This window comes from Bufo bufo, chromosome 5 (assembly GCF_905171765.1).
Source record: "Bufo bufo chromosome 5, aBufBuf1.1, whole genome shotgun sequence".
NCBI classification, from domain to species: Eukaryota; Metazoa; Chordata; class Amphibia; order Anura; family Bufonidae; genus Bufo; species Bufo bufo.
In genome coordinates, this window is record NC_053393.1 from 522,530,277 (window position 1) to 522,556,261 (window position 25,985).

The following is a 25,985-nucleotide window of genomic DNA, read 5'->3' on the forward strand; positions in this document are numbered from 1 at the left end:
GGATCTGTCCTGGTTTCCATTATGAAGGAGTTATGATTCCCATAGACTTGTATTATGATGGAATGCAAAACGGAAGCCTTTAAAAGGCATTCCGTTTTGCTTTCCGTCATAATAGAGGTCTATGGGAATCATAACGGATCCATCTCGTCTCCGTTATGCTGAACGGAAAAAAAAGTCCTGTCCTGTTTTCCGTCTTGCATAACGGGAACCAGACACCGTTCTGACCGTTTTGACTTCCGTCTTATGGATTCCGTTATTTTCCGTTATAACCATGTTATTGCCATTTTCATTTTTTTTTTTTCATTTCTTTTTTTAACTCCCTGCCTTCCCAGAGCCATAACTGTTTTATTTTTGAATTCACATAGCCATATAAGGGCTTCTTTTTTGTGAAACAAGTTGTACTTTCCAATGGCACCATTCACTGTTGCATACAATATAATGGGAAACTGAAATTTCAGTATGATTACAGTGATACCACATTTATATTGTTTTTCTTGCGTCTTAATACTGAAAAAAAACTTTTTTCTTAGCATTACCATATTAAGACAAAGTGACAAAAAAATTGCGAATCAGCAATTTTGATGATTTTATTTTCCATTATGCCGTTTGTCTTATGCATTAAATAATGTCATATTTTAATAGTACGGGAGTTTTCACATGTGGTGATGCCCATGATGTTTATTTTTTTCTGTTCGTTTATTTTCATTAGAATTTTGGAGAAAGGAAGGTGATTTTAATTTTTATATATTTTTTTTAATTCTTTTTATATTTATAAAAACTTTCTTCTTTTTATTTTTACACTTTTTACACTTTTGAGCTCTCAGAAGCCGTCGTCACATTTGACCACAGCATCTGAGGGGTTAAATGTGTGCGCTTGTCGTTATCATTGATCACATACATTATCCCCAGGTTACTATGGTGCCTGCTGCGCTCGCAAACAGACTCGCAGAGTCCATATTTAAATACTTACTTCTGCCGTAAATTTATGGTGGGCAGTTGGTAAGGGGTTAAAGGGGTTGTTCAGATTGTATGGATCCCGGAATTATAAAGAGGGATCCACATGGGATTATAATCATCCCATTAGCTTGGGTATAGTTGTGGCGGGAAATTTTCCCGCCTAAAAGTGTGTATAGGTGAGCTAAATATAGTAGTTGCTGAGGGGTTTGGGGCAGAGGTAAATTATTGGGTCATTAAATGACCTATGGGGTAGTGTTGCTGGGCAGGGTAGCCTGGGATGCCCAGCAACAGTTAGTTCATTGGTGGGACAGTTTCAGGGCTCCCCTTGGTTAGGGCTATATAGTAGCGGTAGCAGGCAGTGTTAGGCTGTCATCTCATCAGCGTCTGGAGGAGGTGCTGCCTGTCTGCGTACCTGGTGATGGAGGATTTCGTTGCTGAGCTGCGGAGGCGTGCGGGAGATGGAGAGACGGCGTCCTGGCTGGAATCCTGCTTAGCTGACTGGTCTTCATCTGCGGCTGTTCCGGCAGTGGTGTGCGATCCTGGCGATGTTCCGGTCCCGGCGGTGTCTGCAGCTGACCTATCTGGAGATCTCCCTGTGGTGCCTGCGCTGCGCTCTTCAAGAAGAGAGAAGAGGCAGCGCACCCGTTTCTCTCCTTCACCCTGTAGGTCTGTTCCGGAGCAGAGGAGATCAGTGAGGAGAAGTGCTGCTGTAGAAGAAACCGGAAGTGGCCGCTTGGGGATGACATCACAGGCTGAGGTCCGTCCTGAATCTGCGTCCCCAGGAAACTTGGAGCAGCGTTTTGGTTCCGCTTCTGCCCTGCAGCATTTTGGTTCCCAGGAAGGTCCTGCTGTGAGAAGATTACCGCTTGAGCCCCCTGGAAATACTTCGCGGCAACATGGACGCAGACGACGCAGAATTGAGCCACAGCCTGTGCAGCACCAGTCTATGCCGCTCCGCTCCGGCGTTGAGCAGCGGGACGGTGTGTGCTTAGAAAGCGTGACGCAGCAGAGACAAGAGGCATCCGCATCTTCTTCTGGTGTCCGGAGTGCTGCTCCAGCGGGTGGTGAGTTCCCCAGGGAACTGGGCACCGTTATTGCGTCCTTGTCTTCTGTACTTTCTTCTTTACAGGGTTTTGCTCCTCTTCCCCCCCCTGCTCCTGAACCGGCTGGTACGGCAGGCGATTTTTCTGATGCTTGGCGTTTTAGCGGTCGGGGGACGGGAGGGGATTATGATAGTGATGACTCTCTCCCTCTTCCAGCGGTGGCTAAACGTGGAGGAGTGTCAGAGTCATGTTATAAAGAAATGTTGCCATGTGATATTTCACCTTTGGGCTTTCATCTCTCCATGTCGGTCAAAGAGAAGATATGGAGAAATGAATTTGTGGATATTTTGTCGTTGTTACCTGCTTCAAAAGATTTTGTCGCTAAATTAGATAGAAGGGAGGATAAGTCTGAAGAGGATAGGAGACGCCCGATCCCTCGTACCTTTAATAATTGGTTGCAGGCATACTGTATCTTTTGCAGCGTGATGGGTACCTGCTTTGCTTTCAATGAAGCGCAGTGTAGGTGGCCGGCATCATGTAAATATCGCCATGAATGTGCCTTTTGTGGGGGCAGCCACCCGATGGTTCGCTGTTATAAAAGAGCTAACATGCCTACCATGCCATCCACAAAAGAGTTTATTGCAAAGAGCATGGACGCCAGTAAATCTGGTGACCATGCGTCCTTGGTTAGAACGTTACCCAAATTGCAAGATGGCGGAGCTGCTACTTGACGGTTTTGCTTTGGGTTTTCAGTTGCCATCGTTTTCTGGTGTAGGTTGTGAATGGGTGAATAATTTGTCTTCAGTTGACCAATTTCCTGTGGTTGTGGGGGATAAATTGGCAAAGGAGCTGGAGTTAGGCAGGATCGCTGGTCCTTTTTCCTCTCCGCCTTTTGCCAATTTTCGTCTTTCCCCATTAGGAGTTGTTCCAAAGAAAGAACCCAATGCTTTTCGATTGATTCATCATTTGTCATTTCCTTATGGTGCATCCTTAAATGATGAGATTGATAAAGCATTGTGTTCGGTCAAGTATGCCACATTTGATTCAGCAATAGACCTGATACGTAGTTTTGGTAAAGGTGCTTTGATGGGAAAGGCGGACGTTCAGTCCGCCTTTCGCCTGTTACCTGTACATCCTTCTTGTTTTAACTCACTTGGTTTTCATTTTCAGGGTTTATTTTATTTTGATAAATGTATTCCAATGGGTTGTTCTTTGTCTTGTTTCTATTTTGAAGTTTTTTCCTCGTTTATTGAATGGGTAGTAGCAGTCAGGTGTATGCGGGGTGCGGTGACGCACTATTTGGACGATTTCCTGTTCATTGGTCCAGCGGAGTCTTCAGCATGCTTAGAAAGTTTGGAATCCTTTTTTGCAGTTTGTTCTGAGTTTGGTGTTCCGTTAGCCGAGGATAAGACAGTGTACCCTACTAATTGTTTGGAATATTTGGGGATTGTCATAGATTCTGTGAAAGGCGAATTTTGTCTTCCGTCACAAAAAGTGTCAAAAATCTGTTTGGCATTATCTTCATTGCTTAGTAAGCGTACAGCTAAGGTGAAGGAGATTCAGTCGGTTTTGGGTATGTTAGCTTTTGCCAGTAGGATTATGCCGATGGGCCGGGTGTTTTGTCGGCAATTGTCTGCAAAGATTTCTGGGGTGAGGAACCCGGGTTTTCATGTTAGTTTATCTAGGGAGGTTAAAGAAGATTTTATGATTTGGTTGGAATTCTTTCAGCTATATAATGGCAGGTCGTATTGGCAGGAAGATTTTGTTTTAGCTTCTTCTATGGATTTGTTTACGGATGCTGCTGGTTCTTGCGGTTTTGGTGCATATTGGAACGGACATTGGTGTGCAGCAAAATGGCATCCTGCTTGGATTTTGAATGGGGTGACTAAGAATATTGTTTTGTTAGAGCTGTTTCCTGTTGTGGTTTCGCTAGTTTTATGGGGGAGTTGTTTTTCCAATAAAAGAATTATTTTGCATACTGACAATAAGGGTGTTTTATTTGCAGTTAATTGTTTATCATCAAAATGTCCGTTAGTAGTTAAATTGTTACGTCATCTGGTTCTTCTGTGTTTAAGATTAAATATTTGGTTGAAAGCTCGCCATATCCCTGGAATAGATAATTCAATTGCTGATTCGCTTTCCCGTTTTCAGTTTCAGACATTCCGACAGTTGGCAGGAGGGGCCGATCTGAAAGGGGAATCGTGCCCTGCGTACCTGTGGAATCTGATTTGGTCCTAGGTATGTCTTACTTACAGTCTTCTGTGGCTCCGGCGACCTGGTCGGATTATAGCCGTTCGTGGTTTAGGTGGTGCAGTTTTACAGCTGATAGAGGTTGGTCTTCTCATGGTAGTGGCGAGGTTGCTGCTTTAGCATTTTGTGTGGCATTGTTTAGGCAGGGTCTGGCTTACTCTACCGTTTTAAGGGTTTTGTCAGGTGTTTCCTTTTTTCTTCAGATTTTAGGTTCTCCTTCTTTGTTAGATTATTTCTTGATTAAGCAGATGTTAAAAGGTTACAAACGTGGTAATTGTTCTCCTGACAATAGATGTCCTATTTCTCCCACGCTGTTAGGATCGTTATGTCATGCTACTTCTTTAGTTTGTTTTGATAGTTTTGAGGAGTTGCTATTTTCCACCGCGTTTTGTTGTATGTTTTCTGGTGCTTTTAGAATTAGTGAGTTGTTTCCAAGAAATAGTGAGGCAGGTTTGGGTTTGGCCTTGAAACATGTCCATGTTCATGTTAATTATGTTTTGTTCTTTCTTCCGACGTCAAAGATGGATCAGTCAGGTAAGGGTACATGGATCCGTGTGAACAGAGTTGGGTCTGGTGGTATTTGTCCGGTGAGTATGATTTCTCAGTATTGGCTTCGTAGACCAAGGGGTGGTAATGCTTTCTTTGTGCATGCAAACGCTTCTCCTTTAACGCAATATCAATTTAGGTCCGTGCTAAAAAAATGTTTAAAGGAATTGGGTTTAGATGGTGTCCGGATTACGTCGCATTCTTTCCGGATTGGAGCCGCCACTGCGGCGGCTCGGTCGGGTTTGAGTGCGTCAGTGATTAAACGGATTGGAAGATGGTCGTCTAATTGTTTTAAAATGTATGTTCGTCCTGATATTTCTGTGATCTGATGATCTTTATATTATAGTTTTCGCAGGTCTCACCGTATGGATTGTTGGCCATTCTTTCGTATATTGGGCCCATCGCAGAGCTAAAAAAGATCGTACGGTGATAACCTGTCTTGGTCCACAGATACGGTTCGAATATACTGGAATGGAGTCAGGGGTCTTCGTTGGGAAGGTTTGATGGATGTACTGTTGGAAATGTGTGATTTATACCCTGATCCTGATGTAATAATTTTTCATGCGGGGGCCAATGATGTGGGCAAATTTGGTACCATTGAGTTGGCCTTTTGTATGAAACGTACTATGGTAAGGGCTAGGCGATTGTTCCCTGATGCCCGTTTAGTTTTTTCGGAGATGATTCCACGTTTACTTTGGTTATCCTGTTCCAATTTTAAATATTTGGATAAGATTAGGATATGTTTGAATAGAATTATGGCTCGTTTTATGCCATTAATCTGGGGGTTTTCTTTTCGACACGTGGACCTTGAAGGTGGTTTGCCCGGCCTTTATTTTTCGGACAAGATTCATTTGTCAGAGATCGGTTTGGACATTTTCAATTTGGACATGCAAGCTATAATTGAGATAGTTATGGGTGGGGTGGGGCCCATGCCGCCTGGTTAGCCGGCATGGTCCGGTGGGTGTAAAGTCGCTCACTGAATTGGTGAGCGGACGAGTTAAGTCTGAAGTTTAGGCCGAGCTTATGGCTGGTCTAATTATTTGTTTATGAAGTTATTGGTTTATATTGATACAGTTGAATTTTGGATTAAGTTAATCTTTAATAAAGCCGGCCGTGGCCTAATTTATTCCACCAAAAATATTTGTGTCCACGTGTTTTATTATTATTTATAAGAGTTGGAGATGTGTAAGTAATATTATGTACATACATATGATTTATAATCCCATGTATGGATCCCGGAATTATAAAGAGGGATCCACATGGGATTATAATCATCCCATTAGCTTGGGTATAGTTGTGGCGGGAAATTTTCCCGCCTAAAAGTGTGTATAGGTGAGCTAAATATAGTAGTTGCTGAGGGGTTTGGGGCAGAGGTAAATTATTGGGTCATTAAATGACCTATGGGGTAGTGTTGCTGGGCAGGGTAGCCTGGGATGCCCAGCAACAGTTAGTTCATTGGTGGGACAGTTTCAGGGCTCCCCTTGGTTAGGGCTATATAGTAGCGGTAGCAGGCAGTGTTAGGCTGTCATCTCATCAGCGTCTGGAGGAGGTGCTGCCCCCGCCCGCCCTTCCCTGTTGAAGGTTTGTTTTGTTTGTCACGGCTGCTTTATTAGAAGGAGGGTGTAAAGTCGCTCACTGAATTGGTGAGCGGACGAGTTAAGTCTGAAGTTTAGGCCGAGCTTATGGCTGGTCTAATTATTTGTTTATGAAGTTATTGGTTTATATTGATACAGTTGAATTTTGGATTAAGTTAATCTTTAATAAAGCCGGCCGTGGCCTAATTTATTCCACCAAAAATATTTGTGTCCACGTGTTTTATTATTATTTATAAGAGTTGGAGATGTGTAAGTAATATTATGTACATACATATGATTTATAATCCCATGGACAAATAATCCTGCTTTTTCCCAGTTCCCAGAACCAGCACCAGTCTTCCCCTTAGGTTATGTCTGGTATTGCATCTCAGCAGTCACTTAATTGGGCTAAAAGTAGACCTTTGGGGGGCATCTACTGGGGGCACTAAATGGGGGGCATTTTGTTCTGGCACACATAAGGGGGTATGTTCTTGTACTGGCACACATTATGGTGGGTGCTGTGGGGACATTGGCTCTACTGGGGGCACTGAGAAGGATCATTTTCTGTACTGACACGCATTATGAGGGGTTATTTTTTGCAATGGCACGCAATTATATAATATAATAATATTATAAGGGGGCATTTTTTGTTTGTTGTGCATATTATAAGGGGGTATTTTTGTACTAGCACACTATAAAAGGGTATTTCTTGTACTGCCACACACTACAACAGGGTATTTTTTGTACTGGTACATATTATAAGGGGGTATTTTTGTTCTTGTGCACATTATAAGGGGGTATTTTTGTACTAGCACACTATAAAAGGGTATTTATTGTACTGCCACACACTACAACAGGGTATTTTTTGTACTGGTACATATTGTAAGGGGATATTTTTGTTCTTGTGAACATTATTTTTGTACTAGCACACTTAATTTTTTGTACTGGCACACACTGTAACAGGGTATTTTTTGCACTAGCACACATTATAAGGGGGTATTTTTGTACTGACACATATTAGAGAGCATTTTTCTAATGGCACACATTATAAGGAGAGTTATTAATACTGGGTGACTATGGGAAACATGGCTACTAGTACGGGCACTATGGGGGCATTATTACTTCTAGGGCACAATAGGAGGACATTATTACTATTGTGAGCTCTGTTAACACTAAGTGTACTCTGGCAGATAATTATTTCTATTGGTGGAACTTTTGGGAGCACTATTACTGTGGGGGGCACTCTGGCACAATATCAGCTTAGCACAGTTATTTTTGAGGGACATTATGTTTATGGTTCATTCACACGACTGTATGGTCGCAAATAGCGGTCCACGATGCATGGGCACCGGCCGTGTGAACTTGGTGCTGTGGTGTGGACCCATTGACTTGAATGGGTCCTCAATCTGCAAAATATGGCAAACGGTAGGACCCAAAAGACCACAGAAGGGCTTCCAACTGTTTCAGTGGGCTACTGATCCTTGCCTCCACTCCATGTCCTATCTTTTGCCGTATTTTGTGGATCGTGGACCTATTCAAGTCAATGGGTCTGCAGAACGAAGTTCACATGGCCAGTACCCGTGCCTGTGCGGTCCGCAACATGGCCAGTCATGTGAATGAGCCGTTAAGCTATTAGTGTCAATGACACTATTTGTTGTAAGCAGTTATTTTTTAGGGGACTGTGTACCAATAATTATTGAAGGGGGCACTATCTGTGGGGTACTAGTATTTTCAGGGGGACCGTTTCTGTAGTATAGTATTGTGGAGTAGAGCGGGCACAGTATTGGAGATGGTAGGATGGGGTTTTGAGAAGGTGGGAGGATGATGGAAAAGTAAAAAAATAAGATATCTGTTTGTCAAACTCTGCAGAGATGAGAAATGGCCGAAAGAAATCATCATGGCGGTCTGCTCCGAATAGAGAAGACGTGGAAAAAGAATGTCTACATAAGAGGAGACGTCACTGGGTGTAAGAGGTATGTAGGACTGTATTACCCTGTATGTTTTGTAGCACTGAATGTAATGTTTCCAAGTATGTCTTTAACAGTAGGGTTGGAGGCAGGCTCGGACTGGCCCACAGGGGTACAGGGGAATCCCCTGGTGGGCCCCTGAGCAAAGTGGGCCCCTAGTCTCCCACCCCCTGCACAAGTGGCACATAACACATTAGACTTACTGCACTACATACATACAGTACATGTACAGCACCTCAACCAGCCTATGTTCATATAAAAAACTTGTTATATTATTTATTATATTTGAATGTATCCGTACGGTGGGCCCCCAAAATGAATTTTACTGGTGGGCCCTAGGTACCCCAGTCCGACACTGGTTGGAGGGAAGGGTTAAGTTGAGAATTTGGCATGGGGGGTGCCATTTCAATGTTTGCCTCCGGCAGCAGAAAGGCTAGGAGGAAGAGGGGCCTAAGCTGAACTCTTCACCAGGGCCCATAAGCCCTTAGCTATGACCTTGACCTGAACTGATTGTTAGGATTGGCAAAGATCCCCACTTCGGCCATTTAACTAGAAAAGCACTGTAATCAGTTCTGGTCACAGTCCTGACTGAGAGAAGGGCTTCTTTTTGTCCCATCACCATCAGTCATAATTTTTTTAAATCATTTAAGTGACATAACAGTCCCTTAAATGACTGAGTTTTGCAGGCTGTACAAGGGCCAACATGGCTGTTTAGTAAACCTTGAGCAAACCTTAGTTATTCGTTGATGTCTATTTTTTTTGCATGCACAAGCCATAACACAGTCATATGCAAATATGACATTACATTAAAAATTAATTTAAAGGCTATGGACGCATTTGGGGCATTGTTTTAAAATTATGGTTGCATTCTACTTATTTTGGGCTAAAAATCATTTTTTCAATTGGCTTTTATTTCAAATTTCCAGCAGTTCTTGTACCCCAAGGGTTAATTGAGAGTGTATCTGCAAACTGTCAGTTTCTATTTACCTAGAGTCCCATCATCCAGCAGAGCTGGCTGCTCAGTCCTTAGCCCTGTGTTTTGAACTCTTGACAGCTCATAAATACTCATTTCAGCTCAATTCTTGTCAGACTGATAAGACAATAGATTAAAGGCTATGTACAGCTATTTTTTTTAATTATTATTGCATTTAAATTATTTTTGGCTAAAAAATATATTTTTAATTGGCCATTATGAAAAAATATTGAGCCATTCTGTCACAAATGTCTAAGAGGTCATAAACTACTAAGAGGTCATAAACACTTATGTAAGGGTACTTTCACACTAGCGTTAAAGTTTTCCAGTATTGAGTTCCGTCCTAGGGGCTCAATACTGGAAAAAAAACGCTTCAGTTTTGTCCTAATACATTCTAAAGGGAAAGCATTTCGTTCAGTATGCACAGGATTTGTATTGATCGAGCACGAAAGTGCTCGGGTGCTCTGGCCGAACACATCGGGATGCTCGGGTGCTCTACCGAGCACCTGACTATACTGGAAGTCAATGGGAGAACGCGAGCATTAAACCAGGCACCCCCTGCTCTGAAGAGGGGAGGGTCTCTGGTTCATAAGAAAAGGTCAGAAATTGATGAAAACACCACCGAAATGGTTCGGGAACAGCATGGTGAGGATGTCTGGATGCATCTTGGACTCCCAGGTCGCTGCTGGGAACGATGTTGTCTGAGTAGTACGCCACTTTTACAGACTGACAATAATACACACCAAACCGAAGATAAAATCGATTTTAGAGGAAAAATTGTTGGGAAACATTCTTTCCTGTATATTTACTTGTATATAAAGTGCAAGTGCTGCCAAAAATTACAAGGAAACAGCACTCCGATACAACCTGTATATCACATAAAGGAGGGTCTCATTCACATTGTGGTGCAATTGTTCAAGTAGTGGGACTCCTACACTCATAAAGCCTATGAAAGGGCTGCCAAAGCAGTTAATCCTTTGTTACACATAAAGGAGGGCATTATACACAGCCTTGAAAAATTATGATTGATGGCCTGCTGGTGACCCTCAAAAACATTTGGAGCAAGTACCTGCTGATCTCACCATCTAAAACATTATGGGCGAGGGCCTGCTGCCGCTTTGGTGACTCTAAATAACCTGGGGCCGATCGCACGCCCCCGTGACGGCGACGATCCATTCGGATGTCTACCCTATCAACTTTCAATGTTATTTTCAGCCCAAACCATGAAGACCATGGGTAACGGGGGAATCATGGTTCGATTCCGGAGAGGGAGCCTGAGAAAGAGTTACGGCTACCACATCCAAACAAGGCAGCATGCGCGCAAATTACCTATTAGGTATAATTAGGTGAGGGCTTGCAGGTGACCTGACCCTGTAAAAGATTGTAGGTGAAGGCTTGCTAGTGACCCTCAAAAACATTTGGAGCAAGGGTCTGCTAATCTAACCATCTAAACCAATATGGGCAAGGGCCTGCTGCTGCTTTGGTCACTCTAGATAACCTGGGGCCGATCGCACGTCCCTGTGACGGCGACGATGCATTCGTATGTCTGCCCTATCAACTTTTCTGCGCAAACCATGGTGACCACGGGTAACGGGGGAATCATGGTTCGATCACGGAGAGGGAGCCTGAGAAACAGCTATGGCTATCACATCCAAGCAAGGCAGCATGCGTGCAAATTAACTATTAGGTATAATTAGGTGAGGGCCTGCAAGTGAGCTGACCCTGTAAAAGATTTTAGGTGCTGGCCTGCTGTTGAGCTGACCCTGTAAAACATTGTAGGTGAAGGCCTGCTGGTGAGCTGACCCTGTAAAAAATTATATGCGAGGGCCTGCTGGTGAGCTGACCCTATAAAAGATTTTAGGTGCGGGCCTGCTGGTGAGCTGACCCTGTAAAAGATTTTAGATGCGGGCTTGCTGGTGAGCTGACCCCCTAAAAGGTTGTAGGTGAGGACCTGCAGGTGAGCTGACCCTCTAAAACATTATATGTGAGGGCCTTCAGGTGAGCTGACCCTGTAAAAGATTGTAGGTCAGGGCCTGCTGGTGGGCTGACTCTGTAAAAAATGATATGTGAGGGCCTGCTGGGGAGCTAACCCTGTAAAAAATTATATGCGAGGGCCTTCTGGTGAGCTGACCCTAGAAAAGATTTTAGGTGCGGGCCTGCTGGTGAGCTGACCCTGTAAAAGATTTAGGTGCGGGCCTGCTGGTGAGCTGACTCTGTGCAAAAAATTGATCAAAGCACTGAGTCAATTCAGGCTCTGCAGACACTCCCAAGTGACAAGCAGACAATGGGCCCCTACACAGGGAAGGGGGGAGTATACTTATTTAAAATATAACTTTTAATATGGTCTGAAATTTGCAGAATAATAAGACTCACTACACATGTAAACATACATACACAAATAGGACCAAATGAATGGTGCCTTGCTGGTATAGATAAAAGAATTCTGCTATTCCCGTGAAGACGCGAACAGTCTTACCAGACCCTTTGTAGATAATAGATACGGTCCTAAGGTTACAGGAGGCAGGAGACACTTGGTGTATGCCGTGCGGGAGTAGGTGCATCCGTATAGCCGGCCAGATGGAGCAATAGGACTGGTCCTATATAACCCTAACAAGATGAAGGGGGCTATTATGCTACTACCTATCTACACGGAGCACTCGCCTTAGAAAAGGCGACCCCGTCCGGTAGCCTGTCCCTGTATTGGACCTGGACCCTGAAACTACAAAATATACCAGTGATGCAAGAAGATAGAAATGCTTCCAATGGTCTCCCGACGTGGCCCGTTTCTGTCCGTGACTCTTCAGGGGAACGACTGCAGGAAGGTGACAAATCGGTAGCCACAGGTATCTGACCTGAGGCTAAGTAGACACTGGAGAAGGAGACAAGCTATAGAGGCTTGTGCCGTGCTATCCCAGGATGGGATGCAATGTTGCACAGGAGGGGTAGTCCTGTGCAGGGTGGTCCGGGGGATACAATAATCCCTAGTAGATGAGACCCTTCTGGTTGGGGGTGACAACGTGTGGGCCTGCTGGTGAGCTGACCCTCTAAAACATTATATGCGAGGGCCTTCAGCTGAGCTGACCCTGTAAAAGATTGTAGGTGAGGGCCTGCTGGTGAGCTGACCCTGTAAAACATTATATGCGAGGGCCTGCTGGTGAGCTGACCCTCTAAAAAATTATATGCGAGGGCCTGCAGCTGAGCTGACCTTGTAAAACATTATATGCAAAGGGCATATATGCAAGGGCATTATATGTGACAAATAAGCAGGTTAATATGATGGAAGAGGAGAAGGAGGACGAGAAAAGGAAGATTCAACCATACAGTCAGGTCCATAAATATTGGGACATCAACACAATTGTAACATTTTTGGCTCTATACACCACCACAATGGATTTGAAATGAAAAGAACAAGATGTGCTTTAACTGCAGACTGTCAGCTTTAATTTGAAGATATTTACATCCAAATCAGGTGAACGGTGCAGGAATAACAACAGTTTGCATATGTGCCTAGCACTTGTTAAGGGACCAGAAGTAATGGGACAATTGGATTCTCAGCTGTTCCATAGCCAGGTGTGTGTTATTCCCTCATTATCCCAATTACAAATAAAAGGTCCAGAGTTAATTTCAAGTGTGCTATTTGCATTTGGAATCTGTTGCTGTCAACTTTCAAGGTGAGATCCAAAGAGCTGTCACTATCAGTGAAGCAAGCCATCATTAGGCTGAAAAAACAAAAGAAACCCATCAGAGAGATAGCAAAAACATTAGGCGTGGCCAAAACTGTTTGGAACATTCTTAAAAAGAAGGAACGCACCGGTGAGCTCAGCAACACCAAAAGACCCAGAAGACCACGGAAAACAACTGTGGTGGATGACCGAAGAATTATTTCCCTGGTGAAGAAAACACCCTTCACAACAGTTGGTCAGATCAAGAACACTCTCCAGGAGGTAGGTGTATGTGTGTCAAAGTCAACAATCAAGAGAAGACCAGAGTGAATACAGAGGGTTCACCACAAGATGGAAACCATTGGTGAGCCTCAAAAACAGGAAGGCCAGATTAGAGTTTGCCAAACGACATCTAAAAAAGCCTTCACAGTTCTGGAACAACATCCTATGGACAGATGAGACCAAGACCAACTTGTACCAGAGTGATGAAAAGAGAAGAGTATGGAGAAGGAAAGGAACTGCTCATGATTCTAAGCATACCACCTCATCAGTGAAGCATGGTGGTGGTAGTGTCATGGCGTGGGCATGTATGGCTGCCAATGGAACTGGTTCTCTTGTATTTATTGATGATGTGACTGCTGACAAATGCAGCAGGATGAATTCTGAAGTGTTTTGGGCAATATTATCTGCTGATATTCAGCCAAATGCTTCAGAACTGATTGGACAGCGCTTCACAGTGCAGATGGACAATGACCCAAAGCATACTGCAAAAGCAACCAAAGAGTTTTTTTAAGGGAAAGAAGTGGAATGTTATGCAATGGCCAAGTCAATCACCTGACCTGAATCCGATTGAGCATGCATTTCACTTGCTGAAGACAAAACTGAAGGGAAAATGCCCCAAGAACAAGCAGGAACTGAAGACAGTTGCAGTAGAGCCTGACAGAACATCCCCAGGGATAAGACCCAGCGTCTGGTAATGTCTATGCGTTCCAGACTTCAGGCTGTAACTGACTGCAAAGGATTTGCAACCAAGTATTAAAAAGTGAAAGTTTGATTTATGATTATTCTTGGTCCCTTAACAAGTGGGAGGCACATATGCAAACTGTTGTAATTCCTGCACCGTTCACCTGATTTGGATGTAAATCCCCTCAAATTAAAGCTGTCAGTCTGCAGTGGGGAAGTGGCAACAGGCCGTGCTGAAGCTGATATGCTTAGGGGACAAATAGCACACCGCCGCAGAGCTGTGGCAGGGGATAAGGAACCAGACTGAGTTGTGGCTTGCCACTCAACCTACAACCAGTCATGGTTGTGTGAGACACATGTCAACCGCATAAACACCTCTGTATATAAATCATTGGTATGCAAACAGACAGTAGACAATAAAGTAATGCTGTAGACCAATGAGCAATGAAAAGTAAGAATAATAATAATGATGGTAAAACAGAGGGGAACAACAGGAGACAGGGACTCACCAAACAAAGAGCCGTGTGCGAGGAAAAACCAGGGTGGCGCTACCCCAACGCGCGTTTTGGCGTACCTTCGTCAGGGTGTACCCCACTGCAGTGCTACACTGCATCCAGCTACCGACTGATGACTAGTGATTAGAGTTGAGCGAACACCTGGATGTTCGGGTTCGAGAAGTTCGGCCGAACTTCCCGGAAATGTTCGGGTTCGGGGTCCGAACTCGACCCGAACTTCGTCCCGAACCCCATTGAAGTCAATGGGGACCCGAACTTTCCGGCACTAAAAAGGCTGTAAAACAGCCCAGGAAAGGGCTAGAGGGCTGCAAAAGGCAGCAAAATGTAGGTAAATCCCCTGCAAACAAATGTGGATAGGGAAATTAATAAACATAAAAATAAAATAAATAAAAATTAACCAATATCAATTGGAGAGAGGTCCCATAGCAGAGAATCATGCTTCATGTCATAGCAGAGAATCATGCTTCATGTCACCCACCATTGGAACAGGCCATTGTCAGATATTTTTAGGCCCCGGCACCCAGACAGAGGAGAGAGGTCCCATAGCAGAGATTCAGGCTTCATGTCATAGCAAAGAATCAGGCTTCATGTCACCCAACACTGGAACAGGCCACTGTCAGATATTTTTAGGCCCCGGCACCCAGACAGAGGAGAGGTTCATTCAACTTTGGGTTGCCCCGCAATATAATGGTAAAATGAAAATAAAAAGAGGATTGAATGAGGAAGTGCCCTGGAGTACAATAATATATGGTTAAGGGGAGGTAGTTATAAATGTCTAATCTGCACAAGGGATGGACAGGTCCTGTGGGATCCATGCCTGGTTAATTTTTATGAACATCAGCTTGTCCACATTGGCTGTAGACAGGCGGCTGCGTTTGTCTGTAATGACGCCCCCTGCCGTGCTGAATACACGTTCAGACAAAACGCTGGCCGTCGGGCAGGCCAGCACCTCCAAGGCATAAAAGGCTAGCTCTGGCCACGTGGACAATTTGGAGACCAGGAAGTTGAATGGGGCCGAACCATCAGTCAGTACGTGGAGGGGTGTGCATACGTACTGTTCCACCATGTTAGTGAAATGTTGCCTCCTGCTAACACGTTCCGTATCAGGTGGTGGTGCAGTTAGCTGTTGCGTGTTGACAAAACTTTTCCACATTTCTGCCATGCTAACCCTGCCCTCAGAGGAGCTGGCTGTGACACAGCTGCGTTGGCGACCTCTTGCTCCGCCTCTGCCTTCGCCTTGGGCTTCCACTTGTTCCCCCGTGACATTTTGGAATGCTCTCAGTAGCGCGTCTACCAACGTGCGCTTGTACTCGCGCATCTTCCTATCACACTCCAGTGCAGGAAGTAAGGTAAGCACATTGTCTTTGTACCGGGGATCCAGCAGGATGGCAACCCAGTAGTCCGCACACGTTAAAACGTGGGCAACTCTGCTGTCGTTGCGCAGGCACTGCAGCATGTAGTCGCTCATGTGTGCCAGGCTGCCCAGAGGTAAGGACAAGCTGTCCTCTGTGGGAGGCGTATCGTCATCGTCCTGTGTTTCCCCCCAGCCACGCACCAGTGATGGGCCCGAGCTGCGTTGGGTGCCACCCCGCAGTAAACATGCTTCATCCTCATCCTCCTCCACCTCCTTCTCATCCTCGTCCTCCTCGTCCTCCAGTAGTGGGCCCTGTCTGGCCACATTTGTACCTGGCCTCTGCTGTTGCAAAAAACCTCCCTCTGAGTCACTTCTAAGAGACTGGCCTGAAAGTGCTAAAAATGACCCCTCTTCCTCCTCTTCCTCATCCTGGGCCACCTCCTCTTCCATCATCGCCATAAGTGTTTTCTCAAGGAGACATAGAAGTGGTATTGTAACGCTGATAACGGCGTCATCGCCACTGGCCATGTTGGTGGAGTACTCGAAACAGCGCAACAGGGCACACAGGTCTCGCATGGAGGCCCAGTCATTGGTGGTGAAGTGGTGCTGTTCCGCAGTGCGACTGACCCGTGCGTGCTGCAGCTGAAACTCCACTATGGCCTGCTGCTGCTCGCACAGTCTGTCCAGCATGTGCAATGTGGAGTTCCACCTGGTGGGCACGGTTCATATGAGGCGGTGAGCGGGAAGGCCGAAGTTACGCTGTAGCGCAGACAGCTGAGCAGCGGCAGGATGTGAACCCCCCGGAAGCGCGCACAGACGGACCACACTTTCTGCAGCAGCTCTGACATGTCGGGGTAGTTGTGAATGAACATCTGCACCACCAAATTCAGCACATGCGCCAGGCAAGGGATGTGCGTCAAACCGGCTAGTCCCAGAGCTGCAACGAGATTTCGCCCATTATCGCACACCACCAGGCCGGGCATTTACCCAGTGTGCAGTTAGGGAGATATAGCATCCCTGGCCGTGCTTACTGGTCCACGTATCTGTGGTTAGGTGGACCTTGCCACAGATGGCGTTGCGCAGTGCACACTTGATTTTATCGGACACTTGTTTGTGCAGGGAAGGCACGGCTCTCTTGGAGAAGTAGTGGCGGCTGGGAACAACATACTGTGGGACAGCAAGTGACATGAGCTGTTTGAAGCTGTGTGTGTCCAGCAGCCTAAATGACAGCATTTCATAGGCCAGTAGTTTAGAAATGCTGGCATTCAGGGCCAGGGATCGAGGGTGGCTAGGTGGGAATTTACGCTTTCTCTCAAATGTTTGTGAGATGGAGAGCTGAACGCTGCCGTGTGACATGGTTGAGATGCTTGGTGACGCAGGTGGTGGTGTTGGTAATACATCCCATGTTTGCTGGGCGGCAGGTGCCAACGTTCTTCCAGAGGCAGAAGAAGAGGCCGAGGCGGCGGCAGCAGCAGCAGAAGAGGCCGAGGCGGCGGCAGCAGCAGAAGAGGCCGAGGCGGCAGCAGCAGAAGAGGCAGCAGGGGGAGCCTGAGTGACTTCCTTGTTTTTAAGGTGTTTACTCCACTGCAGTTCATGCTTTGCATGCAGGTGCCTGGTCATGCAGGTTGTGCTAAGGTTCAGAACGTTAATGCCTCGCTTCAGGCTCTGATGGCACAGCGTGCAAACCACTCGGGTCTTGTCGTCAGCACATTGTTTGAAGAAGTGCCATGCCAGGGAACTCCTTGAAGCTGCCTTTGGGGTGCTCGGTCCCAGATGGCGGCGGTCAGTAGCAGGCGGAGTCTCTTGGCGGCGGGTGTCCTGATTTTGCCCACTGCTCCCTCATTTGCTACGCTGTTGGCTCGGTCTCACCACTGCCTCTTCCTCCGAACTCTGAAAGTCAGTGGCACGACCTTCATTCCATGTGGGGTCTAGGACCTCATCGTCCCCTGCATCGTCTTCCACCCAGTCTTGACCCCTGACCTCCTGTTCAGTCTGCACACTGCAGAAAGACGCAGCAGTTGGCACCTGTGTTTCGTCATCATCAGAGACGTGCTGAGGTGGTATTCCCATGTCCTCATCATCAGGAAACATAAGTGGTTGTGCGTTAGTGCATTCTATCTCTTCCACCCCTGGTGAAGGGCTAGGTGGATGCCCTTGGGAAACCCTGGCAGCAGAGTCTTCAAACAGCATAAGAGACTGCTGCATAACTTGAGGCTCAGACAGTTTCCCTGATATGCATGGGGGTGATGTGACAGACTGATGGGCTTGGTTTTCATGCGGGATGTGCGTCAAACCGGCTAGTCCCAGAGCTGCATAACTTGAGGCTCAGACAGTTTCCCTGATATGCATGGGGGTGATGTGACAGACTGATGGGCTTGGTTTTCATGCGCCATCTGTGCGCTTTCTGCAGAAGACTGGGTGGGAGATAATGTGAACGTGCTGGATCCACTGTCGGCCACCCAATTGACTAATGCCTGTACCTGCTCAGGCCTTACCATCCTTAGAACGGCATTGGGCCCAACAAAATATCGCTGTAAATTCTGGCGTCTACTGGGACCTGAGGTAGTTGGTACACTAGGACGTGTGGCTGTGGCAGAACGGTCACGTCCTCTCCCAGCAACAGAGGGTCCACTAACACCACTACGACCATGTCCGCGTCCCTTACTAGATGTTTTCCTCATTGTTACCGTTCACCACAATAAGAAAAAAATTATTTGGCCCAATGTATTGAATTCAAATTCAGGCCTTTTTTTGCAGGCACCTAACACTATCTGGCTATCTACTTAGGTACCGTATTATACTAATACAGGCACAGCAGTAACCACAGATTTAGCTGAATATAAATTGTAGGCCTAGTATTTAGGCGGTGAATGACAGGTATACATTTACGGACAGAATTACAGTTGGAGATGCACTGTAGCGTTTGAAGTTATTGAGAATGACCCTATCCGCACCTTCAATCTAATATACCCTTTTATGGATAGATTTAAACTTGGCCTGATACAGCAGAAACTACTGATTTAGGGAATTGCTAAGTTGGGAATTGTATTTCAACCCAGAACAAAAACTGTGCTTTGGCGGACACTAAATAACTTTGCCAGGCACAGCAGTAACCACAGATTTAGCTGAATATAAATTGTAGGACTAGTATTTAGGCGGTGGATGACAGGTATACGTTTACGGACAGAATTAGACTTGGAGATGCACGGTAGCGTTTGAAGTTATTGAGAATGACCCTATCCGCACCTTCAATCTAATATACCCTTTTATGGATAGATTTAAACTTGGCCTGCTACAGCAGAAACCACTGATTTAGGGAAATGCTAAGTTGGGAATTGTATTTCAACCCAGAAAAAAATATATCCTTTGCCAGACAGCAGACAGTATTGCAATTGGCTAGCCACAGCTGAAACACCAGATTTAGGGTACTGCTATTTTGGCAATTGTATAATTTCACCCCTCAATAAAATAGCAAGCACAGCCAAGCCCCTGATGTAGGATATAGCAAAAAACAACAACACACTATTGATGGTTAAATGTACTTGGTGGCAGCTTGTGCTGGCGCACCACAAGACACAAAATGGCCGCCGATCACCCCAGAAAAAAATGACTGAAAAACGCTCTGGGCAGCCTTAAAACAGTGAGCAATTGAATAGCAGAGGTTCAATGATACACAGCTGTACATCGATCACTTCAGTAAGTAAATCGCTGCCTAATCTGGCCCAAACAGCAGCAGCTGCATCCTATCCCTACACTGATCAGAGCAGAGTGACGTGCGGCGCTACGTGACTCCAGCTTAAATAGAGGCTGGGTCACATGCTGCACTGGCCGGTCACATGCTGCACTGGCCAATCACAGCCATGCCAATAGTAGGCATGGCTGTGATGTCCTTTTGGGGCAAGTAGTATGACGCTTGTTGATTGGCTGCTTTGCAGCCTTTCAAAAAGCGCCAAGAAAGCGCCGAACACCGAATCCGAACCCGGACTTTTACGGAAATGTTCGGGTTCGGGTTCGTGTCACAAACACCCCAAAATTCGGTACGTACCCAAACTATACAGTTCAGGTTCGCTCATCCCTACTAGTGATGAGTGGCAGGGGTCATATTCGAATTTGTGATATTTTGCAAATGTTGTAGAATATTCGTTATATTTTCGTGAATTCGTATATTCATTATATTCTACATTCTTTTTTTTTATGTGAATGATCAATACAGGCGTGGGTCAAAAACTAATATATAGCACTATAGAATATAGTGCTATATATTTGTTTTTACGAATATTCGTAATTTTTTCCATCTAAACACATGATTCCTCCCCACTTCTTGCTTGTGGGCCAATGACTCAATACAGGGAGTGCAGAATTATTAGGCAAGTTGTATTTTTGAGGATTAATTTTATTATTGAACAACAACCATGTTCTCAATGAACCCAAAAAACTCATAAATATCAAAGCTGAATATTTTTGGAGTAGTTTTTAGTTTGTTTTTAGTTTTAGCTATTTTAGGGGGATATCTGTGTGTGCAGGTGACTATTACTGTGCATAATTATTAGGCAACTTAACAAAAAACAAATATATACCGATTTCAATTATTTATTTTTACCAGTGAAACCAATATAACATCTCAACATTCACAAATATACACTGCTCAAAAAAATAAAGGGAACACTTAAAGAACACAATGTAACTCCAAGTCAATCACACTTCTGTGAAATCAAACTGTCCACTTAGGAAGCAACAGTGAGTGACAACCAATTTCACATGCTGTTGTGCAAATGGGATAGACAACAGGTGGAAATTATAGGCAATTAGCAAGACATCCCCAATAAAGGAGTGGTTCTGCAGGTGGTGACCACAGACACTTCTCAGTTCCTATGCTTCCTGGCTGATGTTTTGGTCACTTTTGAATGCTGGCGGTGCTTTCACTCTAGTGGTAGCATGAGACGGAGTCTACAACCCACACAAGTGGCTCAGGTAGTGCAGCTTATCCAGGATGGCACATCAATGCGAGCTGTGGCAAGAAAGTTTGCTGTGTCTGTCAGCGTAGTGTCCAGAGCATTGAGGCGCTACCAGGAGACAGGCCAGTACATCAGGAGACGTGGAGGAGGCCGTAGGAGGGCAACAACCCAGCCGCAGGACCGCTACCTCTGCCTTTGTGCAAGGAGGAACAGGAGAAGCACTGCCAGAGCCCTGCAAAATGACCTGCAGCAGGCCACAAATGTGCATGTGTCTGCTCAAACGGTCAGAAACAGACTCCATGAGGGTGATATGAGGGCCCGACATCCACAGGTGGGGGTTGTGCTTACAGCCCAACACCGTGCAGGACGTTTGGCATTTGCCAGAGAACACCAAGATTGGCAAATTCGCCACTGGCGCCCTGTGCTCTTCACAGATGAAAGCAGGTTCACACTGAGCACATGTGACAGACGTGACAGAGTCTTGAGATGCCGTGGAGAACGTTCTGCTGCCTGCAACATCCTCCAGCATGACCGGTTTGGCATTGGGTCAGTAATGGTGTGGGGTGGCATTTCTTTGGAGGGCCGCACAGCCCTCCATGTGCTCACCAGAGGTATCCCGACTGCCATTAGGTACCGAGATGAGATTCTCAGACCCCTTGTGAGACCATATGCTAGTGCGGTTGGCCCTGGGTTCCTCCTAATGCAAGACAATGCTAGACCTTATGTGGCTCTAGTGTGTCAGCAGTTCCTGCAATACGAAGGCATTGATGCTATGGACTGGCCCGCCCGTTCCCCAGACCTGAATCCAATTGAGCACATCTGGGACATCATGTCTCGCTCTATCCACCAACGTCACATTGCACCACAGACTGTCCAGGAGTTGGCAGATGCTTTAGTCCAGGTCTGGGAGGAGATCCCTCAGGAGACCGTCCGCCACCTCATCAGGAGCATGCACAGGCGTTGTAGGGAGGTCATACAGGCACGTGGAGGCCACACACACTACTGAGCCTCATTTTGACTTGTTTTAAGGACATTACATCAAAGTTGGATCAGCCTGTAGTGTGTTTTTCCACTTTAATTTTGAGTGTGTCTCCAAATCCAGACTTCCATGGGTTGAAAAATTTGATTTCCATTTTTTTATTTTTGTGTGATTTTGTTGTCAGCACATTCAACTATGTAAAGAACAAAGTATTTCAGAAGAATATTTAATTAATTCAGATCTAGGATGTGTTATTTTTGTGTTCCCTTTATTTTTTTGAGCAGTGTACATTTCTGACATTCAAAAACAAAACAAAAACAAATCAGTGACCAATATAGCCACCTTTCTTTGCAAGGACACTCAAAAGCCTGCCATCCATGGATTCTGTCAGTGTTTTGATCTGTTCACCATCAACATTGCGTGCAGCAGCAACCACAGCCTCCCAGACACTGTTCAGAGAGGTGTACTGTTTTCCCTCCTTGTAAATCTCACATTTGATGATGGACCACAGGTTCTCAATGGGGTTCAGATCAGGTGAACAAGGAGGCCATGTCATTAGATTTTCTTCTTTTATACCCTTTCTTGCCAGCCACGCTGTGGAGTACTTGGACGCGTGTGATGGAGCATTGTCCTGCATGAAAATCATGTTTTTCTTGAAGGATGCAGACTTCTTCCTGTACCACTGCTTGAAGAAGGTGTCTTCCAGAAACTGGCAGTAGGACTGGGAGTTGAGCTTGACTCCATCCTCAACCCGAAAAGGCCCCACAAGCTCATCTTTGATGATACCAGCCCAAACCAGTACTCCACCTCCACCTTGCTGGCGTCTGAGTTGGACTGGAGCTCTCTGCCCTTTACCAATCCAGCCACGGGCCCATCCATCTGGCCCATCAAGACTCACTCTCATTTCATCAGTCCCTAAAACCTTAGAAAAATCAGTCTTGAGATATTTCTTGGCCCAGTCTTGACGTTTCAGCTTGTGTGTCTTGTTCAGTGGTGGTCGTCTTTCAGCCTTTCTTACCTTGGCCATGTCTCTGAGTATTGCACACCTTGTGCTTTTGGGCACTCCATCAATCCATTCCAGCCTAGATAAACTAAACTAGGACTTGTACCTGGCCAATGCATTGCTGGTAATTCTGGAAAATTACAAGGAACAATTGTATTAAACATGGTTTTAGATGCAAATTTGTGGAGACATAATGTAAATTATATCAGATGACAATATAAAAGCTCAGAAGATAGTAGCGGGATAGAGGCGTGTAGTAACACAACTCTGGGGTGTTACACATGTGCCTCTTCAAGCAAGCTTGGCTAGAGGGCCAAATCAAGTAATGGCGATAAAAAGTGGTCCTCGGAATATTCGAGTGTGGCATCACTTGTTTGGCCAGACTGTACATGGTGGGAGGAAGGAGGATCAGGGTGAGGATTGTGTTGACCAGACTCGTGGCCACTGAGACTGGACTTGGGGAAGACAGGGTGGTGCTTAACTCCTTAAAGACCGGGCTCATTTTCACCTTCAGGACCAGGCCTTTTTTTGCAAATTTGACCAGTGTCACTTTATGTGGTGATAACTTTAAAACGCTTTGACTTATCCAGGTCATTCTGAGATTGTTTTTTCGTCACATATTGTACTTCATGACACTGGTAAAATGGAGTCAAAAAAATTCATTTTTATTTTTAAAAAAATACCAAATTTGCCAAAAATTTGGAAAAATTAGCAATTTTCCAAGTTTAAATTTCTCTACTTCTATAATACATATTAATACCTACAAAAATTGTTATTACTTTACATTTCCCATATGTCTATTTCATGTTAGGATCATTTTGGGAATGACATTTTATTTTTGGGGGACGTTACAAGACTTAGGCTACTTTCACACTTGCGTTTGGGGTTCCGCTTGTGAGTACGTTTGAGGGCTCTCACAAGCGGCCCCGAACTGATCCATTCATCCCCAATGCATTCTGAATGGATAAGGATCCGTTCGGAATGCATCAGTTTGGCTACGTTCCACCTCCATTCCGCTCTGGAGGCGGACACCAAAACGCAGCTTGCAGCGTTTTCGTGTCCGCCTGGCCGTGCGGAGCCAAACGGATCCGTCCTGACTTACAATGCAAGTCAATGGGGACGGATCCGTTTGACGTTGACACAATATGGTGCAATTGCAAACGGATCCGTCCCCCATTGACTTTCAATGTAAAGTCAGGAGTCCCTATTAATATACCATCGGATCAGAATAAACGTTAGAATATGTTAGAATATACCATCGGATTTGAGTTAGATCGTGAATACTCAGATCCGACAGTATATTCTAACACAGAGGTGTTCCCATAGTGATGGGGACGCTTCAAGTTAGAATATACTAAGAACTGTGGACATAACGGCCCCCTGCTGCCTGGCAGCACCCGATCTCTTACAGGGGGCTGTGATCCACACAATTAACCCCTCAGGTGCCGCACCTGAGGGGTTAATTGTAATTATCATAGCCCCCTGTAAGAGATCAGGTGCTGCCAGGCAGCAGGGGCCAGACCCCCCTCCCTCCCCAGTTTTAAATTCATTGGTTGCCAGTGCAGCCCCCCTCCCCTCCCTCCCCAGTATTAAATTCATTGGTGGCCAGTGCGGCCCCCCTCCCTCCCTCCCCTGTATTAAATTAATTGTTGGCCAGTGCGGCCCCCCCTCCCTCCCCTGTATTAAATTCATTGGTGGCCAGTGTGGCCCCCCTCCCTCCCCTGTATTAAATTAATTGTTGGCCAGTGCGGCCCCCCCTCCCTCCCCTGTATTAAATTCATTGGTGGCCAGTGTGGCCCCCCCTCTCCCCCTCTAATTAAAATCACCCCCCCCCCCATTATCCTACTAGTAAGTGACAGGTCTGTGCTATAAGCAATGCGCCGCACAGACCTTTCACTTATCAGTAGGAGGAGTGCCCGGCCGGCCACAGCCCCAGCGATTAAACTAGGACTCCGATCGGAACTCCCCGCTGCCACCAATGATGGGGGGGGGGTGATTTTAATTAGAGGGGGAGAGGGGGGGCCGCACTGGCCACCAATGAATTTAATACAGGGGAGGGAGGGGGGGCCGCACTGGCCACCAATGAATTTAAACCAACTTTTTAAGGACCAGTTCAGGTTTGAAGTCACTTTGTGAGGCTTACATAATAGAAACCACCCAAATTTAGAAACTACACCCCTCAAGGTATTCAAAACAGATTTTACAAACGTCGTTAAGACTTTTAGGTGGCAGATTTTCCATTTTTATATTTTTTTTCGGGTTACAAAGCAAGGGTTAACAGCCAAACAAAACTCAAGATTTATGCCATACGGTTTTTGGAAGGCAGATTTTGCTGGACTGTTTTTTTTTACACCGTGTCCCATTTGAAGCCCCCCTGATGCACCCCTAGAGTAGAAACTCCATAAAATTGACCCCATCTAAGAAACTACACCCCTCAAGGTATTCAAAACTGATTTTACAAACGTCGTTAACCCTTTAGGTGTTCCACAAGAATTAATGGAAAATATAGATACAATTTCAAAATTTCACTTTTTTGTCAGATTTTCCATTTTAATATTTTTTTTCCAGTTACAAAGCAAGGGTTAACAGACAAACAAAACTCATTATTTATGGCCCTGATTCTGTAGTTTACAGAAACATCCCCATATGTGGTCATAAACTGCTGTACGAGCACAAGGCAGGGTGCAGAAGGAAAGGAATGCCATACTGTTTTTGGAAGGCAGATTTTGCTGGACTGTTTTTTTCAACACCATGTCCCATTTGAAGCCCCCCTGATGCACCCCTAGAGTAGAAACTCCAAAAAAGTGACCCCATTTTAGAAACTACGGGATAGGGTGGAAGTTTTGTTGGTACTAGTTTAGGGTTGCTCTATATTACACTTTTTGTGAGGCAAGGTAACAAGAAATATCTGTTTTGGCACTGTTTTTTTGTTTTGTTATTTACAACATTCATCTGACAGGTTAGATCATGTGGTATTTTTATAGATCAGGTTGTCATGGACGCGACGATACCTAATATGTATACAATTATTTTATTTATGTAAGTTTTACACAATGATTTCATTTTTTAAACAAAACAAAATCATGTTTTAGTGTCTCCATAGTCTGAGAGCCATAGTTTTTTCAGTTTTTGGGCGATTATCTTAGCTAGGGTCTCATTTTTTGCAGGATGAGATTACGGTTTGATTGGCACTATTTTGGGGTGCATATGACTTTTTGATCGCTTGCTATTACACTTTGTGATG